This window comes from Benincasa hispida, chromosome 3, assembly GCF_027475165.1.
Source record: "Benincasa hispida cultivar pf3 chromosome 3, pf3_genome.v1.1, whole genome shotgun sequence".
NCBI classification, from domain to species: Eukaryota; Viridiplantae; Streptophyta; class Magnoliopsida; order Cucurbitales; family Cucurbitaceae; genus Benincasa; species Benincasa hispida.
The window spans coordinates 78,349,785-78,373,305 of NC_143480.1; positions in this window are offsets into that span (position 1 = coordinate 78,349,785).

Consider the following 23,521-nt stretch of genomic DNA (forward strand, 5'->3'; position numbering starts at 1 on the left):
TTTTGTGTCTTGAGTGTTGAGGATGTCCAAATATGTAGAAGATGGAAATTTGGAGCATAAAATCTTTCCAAATTTTGCATCTTTTTTAATTAAGAAATGGATTTGATCCTTACGGGACACAGACTCTGATTTTCAAACTGAAAAGGATTCTAGGAAGTCCACATCAGGATCAGTGTCACCCTAAACGGGGGAGCTGTAGTATGGCATAGCATCAGGCAAGGATGCAATGCAAACTCAACCATGGAGGCTGAGTATGTAGCTGCTTGTGAAGCATCAAAGGAGGCAGTTCGGCTAAGGAAGTTCCTAAGTGATTTGGAAGTTGTTCCAAACATGAACTTACCGATCACCTTATATTGTGACAACAGTGGGGTTGTGGCCAACTTGAAAGAACCTTGCAACCACAAACAAGGAAAGCATATTGAAAGGAAGTATCATTTGATACAGGAGATTTTGCAACAAGGAGATGTGATTGTCACAAAAATCGCTTCAGAGCACACATTCCTGATCCACTTACAAAAGCTCTCTCGGCTAAAGTGTTCAAGAGTCATCTAGAGAATATAGGTGTATGAGATATTTACATTGTGTAATCTAGGGCAAGTGGGAGATGTGTAATGGGTTATGGCTAACATTGTGTAATCAGCCCCCTTTTTACTACACAGTCGTGTACCTTTTGCTAAACGATCAAGAACCCGTCTATGCGATAGACTCCATATATCTCCCACTTATATTGTCATGGTAAACGATCGTCATTTCCTCCTCCCCTCTACCAAATCCAACAAAGCCCACACCTCCTGGATTCTTACTCCAAGAATATCGAGGTTTTCGAGTGGTTATGTCCTCCTTACTGCTTTGTTCATGAGAAGTTCGCTCAGTGGTAGACGACAGCGTCATTTGGTGGACGATAGACTTGGCGAGCGCAGCAACTGCGTGAGTTGCCGATTCCTTGACAAGAGCGAATTTGAAGTGAAAAAGAGTTCTTGTAGAGGTATGTCTCTTGTCTCTTTGTTGTTTAAGTTTGAAAAGCATGTCGTAATTTGTTGTAGATGCATAACTTGTATGTTTGTTTGTGAATTTGGTATTTTTGTCACAATGAATTTGGAGCGATCTTGCTTCTGCTCATAGGTACTCTTTGATAAGAGTTCCTTCAATTGGTATCAGAGCCAGGTTCTGATATTCCAAATTCATTTATTAGATTAGCATTTACTTCTCGGTGGGTAAAGCATGTCTACACTCTGTTTAATTGTTAAATGGTTTTGTGGATGTGGATTAATGGAGTTTTCTGGGATGATGTCTCTGGTTATTTTATTCTTTTACATTCGAAGTTAATTGTAAGGGCCCCTGTGTTTTTGGGCATATTAACTTGCTATTGAGTCTATAAATTCAAAGTGTTTAAGTCTCTGTTGAGTCACTCGTGATGAGACTTCAAGGAAAAGAGTTGCTATTCTTCGAGGATGAAGACGACCAAGCATTGGTCGGGTCATGTAAATGATGGGGTAAGCGATCATAGAGTATTGGATACTCGGGAGCATGTTGACGCATGTGCACTAGACGATCGTGTAGCTCAGCAAGCTTCATCGCTTAGTTCCTAACTACACGATTGTGGAGTAAACTTGTTACTTAAGTGCTTGTTATGTGATCGTCTAGACGATCGTGCTTCACAGCAACGTCGTCGTTTAATCGATCATTTAGACTTGCACGTTTAATGTCTGGTGCGCTAAACGATCGAATGTCTCATACTTCATCGCATTGTAAATGGTACTCAATCGTAGCTAAATGATCGTGGATACCCGGTCAGTTTACTAAACAATTAGGGAGGCTTCGCCCGGGTGGTTCAAGACCCGGTTCGCCTGTGAACCGGTTTGCTTGATGGAAAAATGTAATAGATAGAATTTTATTTCCGGTTTTTAGGCGGTTCATCCAGGTCCATTTATCTTTTGTGAATGTACATAGGATGTATGTTTAATTATATGTCATATGGTATGCCATATAGTTGAAATCACACCTTAGGTTATATATTGATCATGCATCATCTCTAATTGTAAGTGTGATGATTTAAAGAAGCATGATTTAAATTACATAAGGGCGTGCTCATGCATCATATAATATAAGAGTTATATTTATGCATGCGTTAAGTATAGACATGCATCATCTTTATATTATAAGTGTTATAGTATAAAGGTGTATGGAAGCATGTTTGCTTAGTTCATTACAAGTAAATAAAAGTTATATATAGTAATGAATGGACATTGCATGAAGCATGACACATAGGTTAAATTTATAAATGTTATAAATACCTAGTTACGCATGGCAATGTGTATGGGTTTTAATTGTTTCTTTTATAAGAGTTATAAGGAAATTAGAACTAAAATATATAAGAAAGACATGCATGCGAACTTAGGCTTGAATCATGGTTTTAAAAGTGTTTTGAAACTTGGTGGAGATAGACCTAAGATCATGGTTCTAATAAGATTAGTAACCTATGGTTTAATCTTTTAATCAGTTTAATATGGTTAAATTGACTAATAAAAGATTAAAAGTGTAGAAAATCTATCTATAAGGGACCTTTTGTCTAAGGCGGGTTCTATCTAGGCTGGACTATTTAAGATGATGGAAATAGAACACCTCTACCTGGAAACCTACTTGGAAAGGTGAATTAGATAGATGTGATACATGCATGCAAATTTGAGCACAGTCCGTTAAAGAGTTTAATGTGACTACTTGAACTTATTTAATTTCAAAGACAAAAGTTGTTTTTGAGAAAATTAAACTGACTTAGATAAAATCAGTAGCCGAATGGTCTAATTTAATGAACCCCTAGGTAGAACATTCAGTGGGAGGTACTTGGGGTATCTGATACTTCATTTAAACCTCTTCGTATTTCTCCTTTTATGTTCACACCGTGAGATCTATCCTCAGTCTCATGGCACCCTGGGATGTCCCCTTAAAGTTTTTGGGTAGGTTAATATCAAGGTGGATGGAGAGAATGTTCATAGTAAGTGGGAGCGAGACGTGCAGCAACATATCCCACGGTCTCTCTTATTAGGTTGGATAAGGTTTCTGCGCATTGCCTCGAGGCACCCTGGGAGTATCCCCCTATAGGATGGCAGTTTTGCACGATTCTTTATCTAATCTCCTATATAGGATAAGGTCACTTTAGTATCTTGTCCTAATCTACTTTTTCCCTATGGTGGGCACATTAGGGCAGGACTTTAGGGCCGAAAACGAGGGGTTCACTTACGCGAAATTGTTAAGGGTTAATAATTCTAGACCGAACGAATGGTGATTGTTAGGTGCAGTTACAAGAGTTGTTTCTGCCTAATGGTTGAGAGTGTCTCATCCCAATAAAGGGGCATCTAATCACCCTACCGATAATGTTTTCCCTGCTTTGCTGGGGCACCATTGTGAAATAAAGTCTTTTCACTTAAGGTACTTGGAAACTAATTTGCTAAAACTAAAATTGGTGTTAAAATGTGGTATTGCATAGACTTATTAAGTTTATTAGTTTTTTCAACAACGTAATTATGGCAACCACCACACTAGCTTTACTTAGGCTGATAAACTGACTAGTGAAAACTACGCTAGTTGGAAACACACGATCACAACAATATTAATCATCGATGATCTCAGATTCATCCTTATGGAGAAGTGTCCTCCTATTCCACCTCCTAACGCCGCTAGAAACGTTCGGGAGGCTTATTAGCGTTGGACACAAGCGAACGAGAAAGCCCGAGCCTATATCTTGGCCAATTTTAATGATGTTTTGGCCAAGAAGCATGAGCCTATGGTCTCAGCGCATGAGATCATGGAGTCCCTGTGGGGAATGTTCAGACAACCGTCTAGACAGCTCAAGCATGAGGCTCTTAAATGTATCTTCAACTCCAAAATGGAGGAAGGCACCTCTGTTCGAGAACATGTGCTTAATATGATGGTTCACTTCAATGTGGCAGAGATGAATGGGTCTCGAATCGATGAGGGTAGCCAGGTTACTATAATCCTGCATTCGTTGTCGGATAGCTTCCTGCAGTTTGCCAGCAATGCGATTCTGAACAAAGTGGACTATACCCTTACAACTCTCCTCAACGAGTTGCAGACATTCCAATCCTTACTGAAAAGTAAGAAGAATAAGGGGTGAGGAAAATGTTGCTTCATCTTCAAAACATTCCATAAAGGTTCGACCTCAAGAACGAAGTTTGCACCTTCTACCTCTAACACTACTAAGTGGAAGAAGAAGAAGGGTGGTAAGAGGAAGGGGAAGGCGCCTGCTAACCCACCGCCTGTCGCCCAGCGGGGAAGGTGACCAGCACCCAGAGACAAGGGAAAGTGTTTCCATTATAACCAGGATGGGCACTGGAAGAGGAATTGTCCTCGCAAGATTAAGGAGAAGAAAAAGGATAAGGCCAAGGCCAAGGCAAAACAAGGTAAATATGATTTACTGATGTTAGAAACTTGTTTAGTGGAGAATGATGATTCTGCCTAGATATTGACTCCAGGGCCACTAATCATGTTTGTTCTTCTTTTCAGGGGATTAGATCTTGGCGGTAGCTAGAGGCTGGTGAGATGACGATATGAATAGGCACCGAACACGTCGCCTCAGCTGTGGCAGTGGGAGGAGTCCAGTTGACGTTACAGAAGAAGTTTATCATTTTAGATAATGTTTATGTAGTATCTACATTGAAAAGGAACTTAATTTTTATAAAGTGTCTAATGTAGTATAATTATACTCTAAATTTTCAATTGAATAAAGTGTTTATTCATAAAGATGGAGTAGAAATTTGTACAGCATATTTGGAAAATAACTTGTATGTGCTAAGGTTGTCAGCAATGAGTTCCCTCCATAACATAGAGATGTTTAAAACTGTCGTAACTCAAAATAAACTACAAAGGGTTTTTCCAAAAGAAAATGCCCAACTTTGCCACCTTCGATTAGGGCACATCAATCTCAATAGGATTGAGAGGTTGGTGAAGAATAGACTTATAAGATAGTTAGAGGAAAATTATTTACCAGTGTATGAATCTTTCCTTGAGGGCAAGATGACTAAAAGACCTTTTACTGAAAAAGGTTATCGAGCCAAAGAGCCGCTAGAGTTAGTACATTCTAACCTTTGTGGTCGGATGAATGTGCTAGCTAGGGGAGGCTATGAGTATTTCATCACCTTTATTGATGATTACTCTAGGTATGGGTATGTTTATTTGATGCAACGGAAGTCTAAGTTCTTTGAAAACTTCAGAGAGTTCAAGGCTGAAGTTGAAAATGCATTGGATAGACGGATTAAGACACTTTGATCTAATCGAGGTGGAGAGTTTTTGGATTCAGGGTTCCAGGACTATTTCATCGAACATGGAATCGTTTCCCAATTCTCAACACCGGGTACACCTCAGTAGAATGGTGTAGTGGATAGGAGAAACAAAACCTTGTTAGACATGGTTTGGTCGATGATGAGTTGTGCTTCCTTACCGGACTCGTTTTAGGGTTTTGCAGTGGAAACTTCAGTGTATATACTCAACTGTGTTCCTTCCAAGAGTGTTGCGAGAATAATTTTGGAGTTGTGGAATGGGCGTAAAGCTAGTTTGCGTCACTTCCGCATATGGGGTTGCCCAGCAAATGTGCTTGAAGCTAATCCAAAGAAATTGGAATCACGATCGAGGTTGTGCCTCTTTGTAGGCTACCCTAAAGGTACACTAGGGGGTTACTTTTATGATCCTATGGAAAATAGAGTGTTTGTATCTATGAATGCTACCTTCCTGAAGGAGGATCATATTAGGGAGCACAGTCCACGTAGTAAGATCGTGTTACATGAGCTTTCCAACGAAACTACTGAAACTTCAATAAGAGTTGTTGAAGGGTCTACTTCATCAGCAAGAGTTGTTGATGATAGTTCATCTGGTAGGTCGATTCCACGTCATGAGTTGACGGAACCTCGACGCAGTGAGAGGGTTGCGAACCCACTTGTACGCTATCTGGGTTTCAAAGAAATCTTGGCTAAGGTAGCTGATGGCGACATTGAGGATCCGTTGTCTTATCAGAAGGCAATGGAGGATGTTGACCGAGATGAATAGGTCAAAACCATGGATCACAAGATGAAGTCGACGTACTTCAACTCAGTGTGGGATCTTGTAGATCAGTCTGATGAGGTAAAACCTATAGGTTACAAATGGATCTATAAGAGGAAACGGGGTACCGATGAGAAGGTGCAAACCTTCAAGGCTAGACTTGTGGTAAATATACCCAGGTGGAGGGAGTCGACCATGAGGAGAATTTCTCGCCTGTTTTCATGTTGAAGTCTATCCACATCCTCCTTTCCATTGCCACTTATTATGACTATGAGATATGACAAATGGACATCAAGACTGCCTTTCTGAATGGAAATCTTGAGGAGAACATTTATATGGTACAGCCCGAGGGATTCATAGCCCAATCTCAAGAGCAAAAGGTTTGCAAACTGAATCGGTCCATTTATGGGCTAAAACAAGCGTATCGATCTTGGAACATTTAGTTTGATACTGCGATCAAATCATACGGCTTTGACCAAAACATTCATAAGCTTTGTGTTTACAAGAAAATCATCAATAATTCAGTAGTTTTCCTAGTGTTGTATGTAGACGATATCTTATTCATTGGGAATGATGTAGGACTACTGAATGCAGTTAAGAACTGGCTAGCGACCCAATTCCAAATGAAAGATTTGGGAGAGTCTCAGTTTGTTCTTGATATTCAGATCTTTCTGGATCAAAAGAACAAAGTACTAGCACTGTCTCAGGCATCGTACATTGACAAGATGTTGCTCAAGTATTCGATGCAGAACTCCAAAAGAGGCTTATTGCCTTTTAGGCATAGAGTTACTTTGTCTAAGGAAATTTGTCCTAAGACGCCTCAAGAGGTTGAAGAGATGAGACAGGTCCCATATGCATCTGTCGTTGGTAGTTTGATATATGCGATGCTCTGTACTAGACCAGACATCTGCTATGCTGTGGGTATAGTCAGTAGGTATCAGACTAATCCAAGACAGGGTCACTAGACCACAATCAAGAACATCCTCAAGTATCTTCGGAGAACGAGGGACTACATGCTCGTGAGGTCGCTAAGGAATAAGCAAGGGTGCATCGCCGACTCCACGATGGAGGCCGAGTATGAAGCGGCTTATGAAGCTACTAAGGAGGCCGTTTGACTTAGGAAGTTCCTGATAGATCTGGAAGTTATTCCAGACATGTTTAGGCCCATCACCCTCTATTGTGACAATAGTGGTGTTGTGGTGAACTCCAGGGTGCCTAGGAGTCACAAGCGCGGCAAACATATAGAGCAGAAGTATCATCTCATCCGCGAGATAGTGCATCGAGGGGACATGATAGTCACAAAAATAGTTTTGGAGCATAACATTGCTAACGCGTTTATGAAGGCTTTCACGGCTACAGTTTTTTAAGGTTACCTTCAGAGCATGGGTCTATGGGACCGCCCGCGACTGGACTAGGGCAAGTGGGAGATTTTTGTACTAGGCCTTAGTGCTCTAGTTTATTGTTTTGTACTATTTGTTTGTACACCCTACTCGCTTTAGGACAAGTGGGAGATTGTTAGGGATGATGTCATAAACTCTCATTGGGTCCTGTAGATTGTAAACATTGTATTGAACAAACTCCTGTGATGTAATAATATATGATATTTTTTTCACTATTGTCTATGAAACATTGGATGTTTTATTTTCTGTACCATAAACCAATAAACTAAGATCCATGGTTGTCGTTGTAACTTAAGCATTTATGTGGAGACTTACAGGTGGATCATGCCTTAAGTGATAACCAAAATGGTCTGTAGTATACGGATATAGGAGGGAAACCTTACCCTGGTAACGCTACGGATGTGGCCCGCTTTGTAGAATAGTTATAAGTGTTGTGACTTGCTACAGATGGTCTAATTCTGATCATTGATGTGGAGACATGCGAGCTTGGGTGAACTATACAAAGGAGTTTGTATAAGATCGGACCACGAAGTGTTATAGTCTCATTATATAACGTCGTTCATGACAGAGACTTCACTTGACTAGGATGACCATAAGTAACATGACCTCAATCCTGAGTGAGTTGAGAACTCCTGCCTTCGAGGGCGGTTATTTGATTCGCATGGGTGTGAGTGGCCAAATTACCGACTCAAACCTACCACTTTTGGGATTCGTCTGATTTGGAAGCTGGGAACTCAGCTACACAAGATGGAGTTCACTCCTTCCCCGAAGCAAGGGTAAGTAGATAGATTGTGTCACACCCCGTCCCAAACTACTCTCTGAGCCTAGGAGAGGATATGACTGCAGCAATTATCAACCCTTTTGTTGACACTTATTGCCTAATAACTCTGGCAGAAATAACTCTGATACCAACATGGAACTCATACACAACAGATGCCTCTTAGGCCCAATACATTAAGTTTAAACACACAACATATTTAGAGAGATTACATTACTAGTTTCACAAGTCCCGATGCCCAAAACCTTAGTCTCTATATGAACAACTGTAACATGTGTACAATATTTACAGTAACCACCTAACAAACGGGTTACAATATCTTTGTCCTTTAGTGGTAGAGCAGATGCATAGCTATCTCTTGAGGATTTGACCGCTACCTGGGGGAAAGGAAAAGATTTGAAAATGGGGTGAGCTTGCTATCCCAGTGAGTGACTTAAAAAAGAAAATTGATTCTCATGCAAAAGTCTCAATAAAGAGATTAAGCTGAAATATAAAATTCTACAGTAACCTTGTACTGTAGTATAAACATTTTCCAAGCATAAAGCATATAAAGTTGTTTTTGTTAGAAAACATTAAAACTGTTCCTTAGTTGAGAATAACCTTGTTGTGGTTAAATCCCAACATCAATCTCTGACTTTAACTACCTACGTGCACGTGGCCATACTAAGTATCTTCATACCTTAGGTACTTTTGCTCAAATACCTTCTCAAAACTTGTCCTTCAGTATCAAGCTGCTCGGATACCTTCTCAAATGTCCTTCGGTATCGAGTTTCAAGTAAAACTAGTCATAAAATAACTTTCTCTTTAAAGCATGTAAAGCATAACACATAGAAAACATGCCTTTAAAGATATAAATGCATGCTTGGTGTATTTAAACACACATAAATAGTTTTTCAATAAACTTTCATACATGGCATGCGTTTAAAACATAACTCATGGTTTGCTTGGAAATTACTTTGTAAAACTAGCTAGCATGAGAATAATCTTTCTTCAAAACATGGTTTCTTTAAAACATTGTAAATATTTAGTTACTCACCTTGGCCGTTTAGGAACCTTTCTCTCTAGAAGTTCCTTGGTTACCTCGGGCTCCCTTTTGAACCCTAAGATCCAAATTTAATTTAAAGCTCATATTACTCATAGTTCTAAGCCTTATCTCGAGATACTCCCTTCTAAAAACATGCTCTAAAATGTCTCAGGAAGTTTACCCTAAAATATTAGCTCAGAACTTCTCGTGGTTTGGCCGGAATCATCAAATCCTCAAGACTGGCTTAAGCTTACCCGACAGTCGACCCTTCTGCCTTTTCCTGACTCTCCAACTTGATCCCTTGTAGTCTCTTCCCCGGAACCCTACCATGAAAACTAGACTCTCTCAAATTTCAGATGGCTTTAGATTCACTCCAAACGCACAAGTATTCTAAGAGATATTCTTGTCCCAAGTTGATGCTACTTCCAGACTTCACTGTCCGATAGCATCTCCTCCTCTTGGAACTTCATGACCAATGCATGGTCTTGCTACCAACATATGCATTCTTTCATCAACTCATAGTTTCCTCACAATCGGCCCTCATACACTCTTCTTAATGTCCTTTGAAGAGAATTTGAGTTATGATTTAAAGAGAAGTCCTTGGCCCTATTTATAGGCATCCAAAATCTTTCCAAGGCCAACACCTCCTACTTGGTCGCATGTCCAAGTGTCTTTTCCCCACACTATCAACGCAACCTTCATGCCATCGCAATCTAAGGTGTCACCCTCTTCCCTAGCCAACACATAACGCTCAAATTTTATGTCTTCTTGTGCATCCACCTCACTTTCTTGAAGCCCAAGATTTCTTCCCAACAAGCCACATGTCCGGATGATCACTATTAGCGCATTCCACACCCTTATGGTCACAAGCCATCTTGGCCGATCGCTCCCTCACATGGCCTATGCGCCCATCTGACCTCAAATGCGTCCATCCAACCTCAAATGTGTCCATCCAACCTCAAATGCGTCCATCCAATCTCAAATGGCACTCCAATTGGCAAAACTTGACCACATATGCTAGATGCTCGCATGGCTCACCCTAACCTCAAATTGCTTGGTCGTGCATGTCCTTTTCTCGGTTAGCCATCATCAACCCATGGCTTCTCATCAACATATTACTTGAGTCATACTAAACTCAAGACATCGCATCCTTGGCCGCATATCCTTCTCTTTCGCATGGCTTACCTTTGGCCTATGCAATCAACTAGGATTATGATCAATACTCTTCCAACGCATACTTATTAGCCTTGTTCTATGCGCCCATATGCCCTCGGATGTCCTTGGTACATAGCATATCACCAACACATAATAACCCTTGAGCCAAGCTAGGTCTCAACTCAACGCCTCATGGTATAGCTTACCATCGCCTAACCTCTTGCTAATGCATCCCTTATGACCAACGCATGTATGTCCTTGTTTGCCAACGTCCTTAGTCTCTTGTTCAAGACCAACGCAACTAACCTCATAAGCCTTATGTACCGCCAGCCTTAGCAACGCAAAGAGATTTCACCATGCGTCCACCATGGCTTGTCCCATTGCCTAGCTCATCGTCTAATAATGCTATCGCAAAGCACCATCATATAGCGCTTGCGCCTATCGCATAGCACATAGCCTACCGCACCGCTCTTGCTCATCGTGTAGTGCTAACGCCCATCGTCTAGCGCAGCACGGCTATCGTCTAGTGCACATGCCCATCGCATAGCGTCATCGCCCAGCATCATCGTGTAGTTCCAATGCCCCATCACTTAATGTTATCGTTTAACATGATCCTTCGCCTCGTCTAGTGTCGCGCATCTGCTATACGATTGCCTACCGCATCGCTTAGCTTCACGCATTTACTACATGATCGCCTACCACATCGTGTAGTGTCATTCATTTTCTACACGATCGCCCAACGCCCATTCATTACTACACAATCATCCCCGCGCGCTCCTTCAACGCCCAACGCCCATGTCCGTGCAACTTGAGGATGCCGCATGTTTTGCTAACCTCTCAAGACATTGACTGCCGCATTCTTTTCTCTTGGCCACACTTTGGCTTTCTTCAACGCCTAAATAACCTCTCAAATGAGCAAGGCCAATGCATGGAACAAACTTAGCCAATTTTCTAGCTTCCAATGCATGGGTTACACTTAGCCAATTTTTCAAGCTTTACCCAAGAGTCAAGCTTTCAAATTCTAACTTTTCTTCTAACTTTTCGCCCTTTTCTCTACAATTACCCATTAATTTTCACATCAACCTATTCACCATACTGGTCTCAATAGGGAACATACTCAAGTAGAGAAATTAGGGCTCAGGGTTCACAGATTGCTCCCTTAAGGGCTGATTCCGGGGCTTGAACGATGTGGCGTCACATACCTTCTCATGGCCCGAGAGGTGTCCACACATAGTATGACTATGTTGTATTGTTCATTAGAGGGATAAGTGGTACTTAAAGAGTTAGATGTAACTACAGGTGCAAAACGGTAAATTGGCCCAGCTGTACTTACAAAAATCTGTGAAGGGTTATCGTACATTTGATTGGTTATATCTAGTGGACACAAAAATATATCTATGGTGAGAAGAGTGCAACTGTCGGTCTTTAGTGGAATATCTGGTAGTTAACAGATGGTGGATCTCGTGGCTAAAGAGTTTATTCAGCTATTCACATACTATTAGAGCTTCGAGCCATAGGTCCATAAGGTCCCTTTGGTAGCTCAATGGATTCAAGTTGAGAATCAGTTTTTGGGTCAATTTAAAGTGTTCAAATTGACAAAAGGGAGTTTGATTATATATGATATGATTAAACTGGTCAATTATATATGATATAGTTGACATGATGTATGAGATACATTAATTAGAGGAAAAGGATATAAATATAATTTATATCTAGTGGAGGAGAAAAGAACTAGGGTTTATATGTTGTATATGATGTAATATTAAACCATAGATTATAAATATAATATGATTATATTTATTTCTTATTAAACAATTATAAGATAATTGTTGCCGATTTTTCTTCATAACCGAATGAGATAATGGGAGGTTGCAATCAGTTTTCATAACTGAAGGATAAAATGAAAATAGTTTTCATTTTGCAAAGAGATCAAATAATCGCTTCAAGTACTGCCCATCATCTAGTAAACGAGAGCCTATATGATAGCTCAAGTTGTCTTAAACAATCGTGTACACACACAGATTACTAAAGGATCGCATAGTCTTTTCTAAACGATCGCGCGGCCGAGTGATTTTACTAAACAATCATCTAAACAATCAGCCCCTTTTTACTACACGGTCGTGTACCTTTTACTAAATGATCAAGCACTCGTCTATGTGATAGACTCCATATATCTCCCACTTGCTTGGTCGTGGTAAACGATCATTGTTTCCTCCTCCCCTCTACCTAATCCAATAGAGCCCACACCTCCTAGATTAATTACTCCGAGGATACCAAGGTTTCCGAGTGGTTATGTCCTCCTTGCTGCCTTATTCGTGAGAAGTCCATTCAATGGTAGACGACAACGTGATTTGATGGACGATAGTCTTGGCGAGCACAGCGACTGCGTGAGTTGCCAATTCCTTGACGAGAGCAAGATTTGAAGTGAAGAAGAGTTCTTCCAGAGGTATGTCTCTCATCTCTTTGTTTTTTAAGTTTGAAAAGCATGCCGTAATTTGTTATAAATGCATAACTTGTATGTTTGTTTGTGAATGCGGTATTTTAGTCACAACGAATTTGGAATGATCTTGCTTCCACTCATAGGTACTCTTTTATAAGAGTTCCTTAAGGTTTTCATTAGAAGAGCACTGGTACTTAAGGATGTAGAGGTAACTTAGGGGTAAAACAGTAATTTGACCCAGATAGTGTTATGAACACTTGTGATGGACTAACTTGCTATTATTGATCTATATCCATGGGCACAGAAACATATCTAGAGTGAGAAGAGTGCAGTTGTGGCCACAGTTAACGAATATTGATTAATTTTGTGATTGAGTTTAGCCAATTAATCTGACATCGTTGGAGCCTCTAATCTGCAGGTCCATTAGATCCCCTTCCTAGCTTGTTAAAAATATTGAGGTGACTTTATTATTAATTTTAGATATGATTCAAAATTAATAAGTGAGAGAAAAAAATATTTGAAAGGAGTTTAAATATTAATTTAATATGAATAAAATTCATATTGAAAATTATATGTTAAAAATAATGTGTATTGGATGTGCATTAAAACTATAGGTTAAGTGAGATAAGTGTTTTTGAATATGATTCAAATGGAAAATTAACTTAAATATGTTATATTTAATTAGATGATTAATTAATTGAAGAATTAATTAATTAATTAATTTTGAATTTAATTAAACTGATTAAATCAAAACTATAGGTTAAAATTAATGCACATTAGATGCGCATTAAAACTAAAGGTTATGTGAGAGGGAATAATTTAAATATGATTTAAATGGTTATTGGCTTTTATTTAGTTAGTTAAATTAAATAAATAGTTTTATTTAATTTTAATTAAATAAAATGTAACTCCCCACGTAAGGGAGTGTTAGTATTGGTGTCCTAATTCTCCTGGTGGTCTTTTAGTTTGTAAACATTTTGTATACATTGATCAGATACTCGATGCAGAATTCCAAGAGGGTTTTATTACCCATCATGCATGGAACTATTTTGTCTAAGAAACAGTGTCTTAAGACACCTTAGAGGTTGAAAAAATGACACAGATTCCCTATGCTTCGGCTATTGGAAACCTCACGTATGCAATGTTATATACTAGACTTGACATTTGCTGTGCAGTAGGGATTGTACGTCAATATTAGTCCAATCCAGGATTAGATCATTGGGCGGTGGTCAAAACGATTCTCAAGTATCTTGAAAGAATGGGAGACTATATGCTCGTGTATGGAGATAAGGATTTGATCCTTACAGGATACACAGACTGTGACTTTTAGACTGATGGAGGAGCTATAGTTTGGTGAAGCATCAACAAGGATGCATCGCGGACTCCACTATGGAAGCCGAATACGTAGCCATTTGCAAAGCTGCTAAAGAGGTTGTTTGGCTTAGGAAGTTCCTTACAGATTTGGAAGTTGTTCCAAATATGTCTTTGTCGATCACACTCTATTGTGATAACAGCGAGGCTATGGCAAATTCTAAGGAACCTCGGAGTCATCGTAGAGGCAAGCATATTGAATGAAAGAATCATTTGATTAGGGAGATTGTGCATCGCGGTAATGTGATAGTCACAAAGATCACATCGGAGAACAACGTTGCTGATTCGTTTACAAAGGCTCTCACGTCTAAGTGTTCGAGGGTCATCTAGAGAGTTTGGGTCTATGGGACATGCGACACTTTGTATAGGGCAAGTGGGACATGATACTGGGGTATAGAGTGTGCCCTAGTTTATTGTATATTGTACTGTTTTTATGTATTGTACATTAGTCTCTCGAGGCATTAGGACAAGTGGGAGATTATTGGGATTGGTGTTCTAATTTTCCCGGTGGTCTTGTAGTTTGTAAACATTTTGTACATATTGTTATTACTAAAATAAATATTATTTTATTTGAATCTACTCATATCCAATAAACTAAGATCTGTGGTTATTTCATGTAACTTAAGCATATATCTGAGACATACAAGTGGATCATCCTTAAGTAATAACCTAAATGGTCTGTAGTATAAGGATAAAGGAGAAATACCTTATCCTAGTGACACTACAGATACGGCTCGCTTTGTAGATATTTACAAGTGTTGTAAAGTGCTACAAATGGTCTGATCCTGACCATTCATGTGGAGACATGTGAGTGGAGGTATCCTATACGAAGAAATTGTATAAGACTGGACCACGAGATGATTAGTCTCTTTATATAACGCCGTGGATAATTGAGATTTACATTTAACTAAAATGACCATAGGTGACATTACCTTAATCCTAAGTGAGTTGGGAACTCCTGCCTATGAGTGCAGTCCTTTGATTAGTATGGGTGAGAATGGCCATATTGCCAACTTAACAAGCGTATCTTTTTGGGGATTCGTTTAATTGAGGAGCTGAGAACTCAGCTACACAAGACGGAATTCACTTCTTTCCCGAAGCAGAGGTAAGTAGATAAATTGCTCCCTTAAGGGCTAATTTCGGGTCTTGAACATAGTGGCCACACCCTCTCTTTGAAAGAGAGGACTCAGTCATGGTAGGACTATGACTTATTGTTCATTAGAGGAATCAGTGGTACTTAAGGAGTTAGTGTTGGGGTTGATACCCTAAAGTCTCGTGTCTTGTAGTTTGTAAACAGTACATACGAACACCTGTGATTGTTAATATATGATATTTACTTCACATCTTGTTGTTTTGCTCATTTACTTGTTTTAGTTTCTTTACCACAAACCAATAAACATCAAATCCCTGGTTATCTATATGTGACTCAAGCATGTATGTGGTGACATACAAGTGGATCTTGTCTTGAGTGATAACCAAAATGATCTGTAGTATATGGATATAGAAGGGAAACTTTATCCTGGTAATGCTATGGACGCAGCCCGCTTTGTGGAATGGTCACAAGTGTTGTCACTTGTCACAGATGGTCTGAGCTTGATCATTCGTGTTGGGGACATGCGAACGGGGGCATCCTATACAAAAAGTTTGTATAAGACCTAACAACGAAGTGTTAACGTCTCACTATATAACACTGTTCATGATAGAGACTTCACTTCACTAGGATGATCATAGGTAACATGACCTCAATCCTGAGTAAGTTGGGAACTCCTGCCATTGAGGTCATGGGAACTCAGCTACACAAAATGAACTCCTGCCATAGCCATCTATCCTGAGTAATTCCATTCAAACCTACCATTTTAGGGATTCATCTGATTTGGGAGATGGGAACTCAGCTACACAAAATGGAATTCACTCCTTCCCCAAGGCAGCGGTAAGTAGATAGATGGCTCCCTTAAGGGCTCATTCTGAGGCTTGAACAATGTGGCACCACACAACTTCTCTTAGCCCGAGAGGTGTTCACACATAGTTTGACTATGTTGTATTGTTTATTAGAGGAATCAGTGGTACTTAAAGAGTGAGATGTAACTACAGAGGACTATGTTGTATTAAACAAATGCATTCTCAAGAGCTGAACGCAAAGTTGTGGTGAATGAATAAAAAGTTTTTAAGCAAAGGCTTGCCGAATTTAACTTAGAAAAGATTTCTTTGGAGAAGCAACTGAAGTGGAGGAGAGCATTGCGTCCATAGTTAGAGGCACGAGTAAATTATATTCTGAGAAGACAGTCATCGCAAAGAGACGTCGGAAGGTGAGTTAAGAATTTCTTGAGTATAATGCATGCTTGGGGACAAGCATGATTCTAAGTTTCGGGGGTGATAACTGGCAGAAATACCAGTTATTATAAGCCTTTTATTTAGAATTATGAAGGCTAATAAGTAGAAAATTTGGTGATAATACTTAGCATTTGCGAAAAATTGAGTTTTGCGTCGATTAGCACCTAAATCCTCACTGACCCCAATATTATGCGTTACTCCAAGCCAAAGTGTCTATTTTTGTAGCTATCGCAGGAATCAAATGCATGCGTTTGAAATAAGCAATCGCAAAGACAAATGCATGCGCTGAAGCCAGGCGATCGCAAAGACAAACGCATGCGCTAAAGCCAAGCGATCGCAAAGACAAACGCATGCGCTAAAGCCAGGCGATCGCAAAGACAAACGCATGCACTGAAAGTTGGATTGCATGCGTCCATCGTATGGAAGTTATGGTGATCGAATGCATCCATCGCATGGAAGTTGTGGTGAACGAATGCGGGCATCGCATGAAAGTTGCGGTGACGAATGCGTCCATCGCATGGAAGTTGCGGTGATCAAGTGGATGTGGTTATCATTTCGGAATTGTGGCCACGGAGTGATAACCATAATAAAAGGACGATCGCAAGATGGGTAAGACGTGTTGATGCTTCAGCTGAACCAAGCTCGGGCACATACCTTGGGAATATCAACGAGATAAGACGATGTGACTTTGCCCATACCGCGACAAAAGCATCAATGAGCCATAACGCAATCATGATAGATGTCGGCGTTTAAACTCTATAAATAGCCTTTGGACCTTCATTTCAAGACATCCGAACTTCTGCCTCAAGGCAGATGTTTGCGATCACAGATGAGAGCTTGAGCAAGATTTTCAGTGAGAATTCTTCACCTCCACAAACCAGACCGAGTGACGACTGGAGCTTTCACCGGAGATAGAGCTCGAGAGAGACATCTCCACCATTCATCCATGGCATCACCGGCTGCCTTGACGCAGAGTCCTTCATTTCTCTTCTAACCTCTATATTGTATTACATTTTAGCTTAAGATATTAAGACATTTTGAAATCATTGCATCTCTTGATTCTTTCAATGTCATCTTCTTCTTCATCTTTATCTTTGTCATCATTTACCTTCATCGTTTATTTATCAAAGGCGATCGCATACTTAACCGTGTAACCTAGAGATAGGATGCATGTAGCAACCCACCGAGAGGTGTGCGTTGTGTGAGTATAGTGAGTTAATCCTCTTTGCTTGGTGAAAGGCTGTAGCAACGCTTGTCTATGGGTTGTTGCATTGCTTGTCTATAAGTTAAATAGCCACGTCTAACTGCCTGAAAAGGTAAGAGATGGAACGCACTAAAGCAAAGTATGCATTGTTCCTAGAGATAGGCACAATCTTATGCTCGACGCAACCATGCACTATAGAGATATAGTCATGTGGCTGACCACCGAGAGGTGTGCGATGCGTTAGTGCAATGAGCTGGGATTACTCGGGCGATTTAAGAAATAAACATCACTATGCGTTAATGGTTGTTGTGTATCTATCTATTCTCATCGTAAGTCTTCTATTGCTCAATCTGTTTAGATAGGAGCAGAAGTAGTGTGTAAATCCATTAAACTTCTTTTTATTTTTCTTTTTATCGCCTCAAATGTATTGCTTCACAAGCATTATTGAGTGACAAGTCCCTGTGTTCGACCTCGGATTACCCAAGAAACTTGCGTTCCCGTTATACTTGGCGCAAGCATAAGAAAACTTGTGATAGGAACGCGTGGTCATTGCATACCAGATTAACATATTATCATTCTGATGCATCATCTCAGATGCATGGGCGTAAATGCATAGCTTAAGCCATGTCTAACACATGATTGCGTGCACAACCCCATCCGTCCCTAATAAATTTTTCCTGCCAACAAGTTTTTGGCGCTGTTGCCAGGGACTTGGCGGCTAATGTTTTGTGAAGTTTTGTGTTTTCGCAGGCACTCTTTCAATCTTAGGCGTATTGTAGATTGTGGACCAAGCTGCAAACAATATTTGGAGTATAGACAATGCGTCGAAAGTCAAATATTGACCCCGAGATAGAAAGGCTATCTGTCGCATGAGCTGGAAGCAGTTTTAGGTGCATGCCAATCATCATGTGTCCAACAATTGCTGGAAGCTCCAATGGTCAGGGCAAGCCCCTTGACCCAAGCAGTTGAAAGCTATCTTCTGCATGGGAGACTCCTTGCGATGACAATACTCCAATTTCTCCAGGGACGTCTTCTACTCTATCTTTTACATTGCTTTCTTAGTTTAGTTTATTGTTTTTATTTATTTATTTTTATATTAAGTACCATAAAATAGAAAAAGAACTATGGTTTATATGGTTCATATGATGAAATATTAAAACTATAGGTTTTAAATATAATATGATAAGTTGGTTATCATATTTATTTATAATATATTAATTATATAATAATTAATTCTTTTTCACTAATAACCGATTTGAGTGGGAGGTTATTGGAAGTTTTATGGTAACCGTGAGATAAAAGAAAAATTATTTTCCAATTTTAGAAGTTGATTCATTCGAAAAAATTTCACGGATAAGCTATTAAGAAAAAATAGTTTTTACTAAGCGATAGCCATTGAGAGCATACACGATCGCTTAGAGATGACTATACGATAGTTACTCGTTGATCATTGCTACATGATCGAGTAGCAAAGTCTCTGCTGAAGGAACTCTTATCAAAGAGAACCTATGAATGGACGCAAGATCTTTCCAAGCCCATTGTGATAGAATTAAAGGCATTCACAAATATACAATTTAGTTATGCATCTTTTAACAAATTACAGTATGCTTTATAATTAAACACAAAAGGAACAAGGGACATACCTTTGAAGAACTCTTCTTCTACTGATTTCTCGCTCTCATGAAGAACTTGGACAACAATCTCTCTCTCTCGCCCAGATCGCCTACCCAATCATCTAGTGGTCACGAACAATCTTCTCCACAAATAAGCAACCTCTCGGACACCACCACTCGGCAACCTTGGTATTCTTGGAGTGAGAATCCAAGAGGTGTGGGCTCTGTTGGATTTGGTAAAGGGTTGGAGGAAAGCAACGATTGAACCAAACCAAGCAAGTGGGAGAATAAACCGTCTATCGTATAGACTTTGTGTGCTTGATCATTTAGAAAATCTCACTAGGTACACGATCGTTTAGAAAAACAGGCTTGATCATTTACACGATCATTTAGTGAATCTCGCTTGGCATGCAATCGTTTAGTAAATCATGATGGATCATCTACACAATCGTCTAGTCAAAGGCGCTTTACACGATCGATTAGAATCTCGTTTAAAGGGCTATCGTGTAGTCTCCCGTGAGCTAAACGATTAATAATGCACTCAATGAAGCGATTCCTTACTAAAATGAAAAAAAAAAATTATTTTACCCTTCAGTTATGAAAACTGAACATAACCTCCCACTTTCACGCACGGTTAAAGGAGAAACCACCCATAATTATCATATAATTGTTTTAAATATAAATAAATATAATAACTAACTTATCATATTATATTTATAACCTATAATTTTAATAACACTTCATATGTAACATTTAAATATAAATCATATTTATATTAAATTCCTCCAATTAATGTATCTCATACATCATATCAATTATATCACATATAATTGAACCAATTTAATTATATCATATATAATCAAACTCCCTCTTGTTAATTTGAACACTTCAAACTAACCCAAAAACTGATTCTCAACTTGAATCCATTGAGCTACCAAGAGGACCTTATGGACTTATAGCTTGAAGCTCCAACAGTACATGAATAACTAACTAAACTCTTTAATCACGAGATCCACCATCCATTAACTGTCGGGCACTCCACTAAAGACCGACAGCTGCACTCTTCTCACTATAGATATATTTCTGTGTCCATCGGATATAACCAATCAACAGTACGGTAACCCTTTACAGATCGCTCGTAAGTACAGTGGGCCAATTTACCGCTTTGCCCCTGTAGTTACATCTAACTCCTTAAGTACCACTGATTTCTTTAATGAACAATAAGTCATAGTCCTACTATAACTAGGTCTTCTCTTCCAAAGTGAGGATGTGACCACTATGTTCAAGACCCGAAATCAGCCCTTAAGAGAGAAATTTATCTACTTACCCCTGCTTCGGGAAAATAGTGAATTACGTCTTGTGTAACTGAGTTTCCGGCTCCCCAATCAAACAAATCCCCAAAAAGGTAGGCTTGTTGAGTTGGCAATCTAGCCACTCTCGCTCATACTAATCAAAGGACCACCCTCATAGGCAAAAGTTTCCAAAACACTCAAGATTAAGGTCATGTCACCTATGGTCGTTATAGTGAGATGTAAGTCTCAATTATCAACGGCGTCTGATCCTGACCATTCATGTAAAGACATGCGAGTGGGACGTATCCGTAGTATCACCAGGATAAGGTATCCCTCCTTTATCTTTATACTACAGACCTTTTAGATTATTAGTGAAGGCATGATCCACTTGTATATCTCATTTACATGCTTAAGTTTAGACAAGCATATCCTCTACTAAGGCAATTCAGTTCAAGTCCTCACCTTACTTTGCGTCAATCGGCTACTCCGAATGCTCCACCTCTACATAATTTCTCAAAATTACTAATTCCTTCTATCCCTTGAACATTTCTTTAGCATGTCTTTAGCATGCTTTACTTTATTCTTACCTTAGACAAACCTCTGCTCAAAGTTCTCTTCTTGTTTTGAAAAGAATGTTTTTCCTGTTCTTGTGAAAACAACAAAGTGCGCCTTTTATGAAGTGGCCTGGTTTGCGTCTTACTATATAGAGCATTGATCATGGTTACACCCTTCGTTTTGGCTTGCTCCCACGGGTGTCATGCGAACATCTAACTTCGGTTGTGTACCAAGCTCAACTTCAACTCTTGACCCTTAGACAAGTTTTCACTTTGGCTGGTCAGTGGAGTTGTCTCTTTTATTTTTTTATTTTTTTTTTTTTTGTATTGCGTCGATCCTGGTAACCCACCTTCATTTTGGCTTGCTCCCACGGGTGTCATGCAAACATCTAACTACGAGCAGGTTCCTTTCACGACTTAACTCTTATCAGGTTGGGATTTTCCCTTGTGCTGACAGCAGAGTTTTTTTTTTTTTTTTTGAAGAATGCATTTGCTTGATATGAATGCATCCACTTGATCGCATCTGCTCTGACCTTTTCCACCCCCAAATTTAGAGAGTCGCAAGGTCCTCATTGCGTTGTTTTGGACAGAAGAGACAAAACACTTAGTCAAAATTTGAAAAGAAGGTTTGAGTAGAGTCTTGTGATAGAGAAGGTAAAGTGGAAACTATTGCGATGAATTGTCTAAGTGTTAGGCAGAAAATGCAATATATAAAGAAATTACTCTAAGGTTACGCATAATACTCGTCATGGCAGCGCAAATAAACAACCAAAAGAAAAGAAAGGAAATACCGCATTAAATTGACAAATGATGATATAAATAAAAAGGCCAAGACATAAGGAAAGAATAGTCACTCAATGTATATAAAAATTGTCTAAGTACACAAAGAATTGTAATGATTGCAAACACAAAAATTGTAAGCATGTAAGGAGAATACAAGGGTATAGCTATATAAAATAATTGTAATGACTGAAAAAAGAATTCAAAAATGTGAAGGAGAATACAAAGGTATAGGAGAAGGGGGTACACCCCTAAATTTAACTTTGCGGCGGGGGCTTGTGGTGAGGAGGGCGTTGCAGAGAAGCTCCTTGCGGCGCTTCTTGAAAGAACAGAGACTGCTGCAGATGCTGAGGAACCATGGGATCATGCAAATGTGCAGTCAAGAAATTGAAGTACTCGTGATTGCGTTTTGCCATCTTCCTCTGATTCAGGCGAAGAGTAAAGATGTTGCGTTGAATGTTTATCATTGCCTGTCGCAGCTCTGTGTTGCTCTCTCGCAACTCCATCAATGTATGGCAGAAGGAAGATAATTCTTGCGTCAAGAAGCCCCGCATGTCCTCAAGGGCAGTAGCTATGGATGCGCTGGGGGGCGGTGCCGTCAATGTCTCACTTGCATCGGTTTGGGGCTGAGCGGAAGAGCCTGCTCCCAAACCATGTGGGTCATCAACATGCGACGATGTTTAAAGGGAAAAGTTGGGTGGAGATGGATGGCTGATGGATGCTACTGGGGATGCGGGGTTGGAGTCAGGCGCAAGGAGGAGGTTTGTAAAATGCTCGGAAAGAGAGGAAAGGGGTTCAGTGGTTAGACTCGGTGGACGGATGACTACGGGTAAGGGATCCTCCAAGGGTAAATTGGTTGGCTGATGCGATGCACTTCCTTGGATTATTTCCTTTCCTTTTTCATTGCGGCACCGTTTCTTAGGTCTAGGTGGTTGCGCCGCATTTAGGTCGATGAAAGGCCACTTCGGTGGAGGCTCTGGGCAATGCGGCAAATTCTTGAGAAGGACTCTCAGGATTTTCGTGCTGATGAGGCCATGAACGCTGGCATGGGTTCTTCTTCAATGCCCACGTCATACATAGGCATAGACTAGAGATCGTCCATGGGAAGAAGTACTGGCCCTTGACGCGGCCTACATAACCTCTGATTTACTTCGTAAGAAGTTGGCCCACGTCGATTGGAATGCCGCACGCAATGCAGTATGAGGCCATGACTCTGTCCCTTGCAATAGTTTTATCATAAGAAGTCGGGATGAGCCGTCTCTTCACCAAATAGACCCAAAGGTGTGCTTCTGGCAGCAGATGGTTAGAGGCGATGGTTTCAATGCTGGTCAAAGACACCGTTCACTTGGTGCCTGGTTGCGTCAGTACTCTCAGCGCATCCTCCATATGCTCTTCGACAGGATCATCAATCAATTTTTTGAGCGGTGCTTCCGGGAAATTCTTCAACTGATAGAGCTGATTGATGTCCTCCGCGCTGAATGGCACTACCCTCCCGTCAATGATCACTGCATCTTCAGTGTCATGGAGC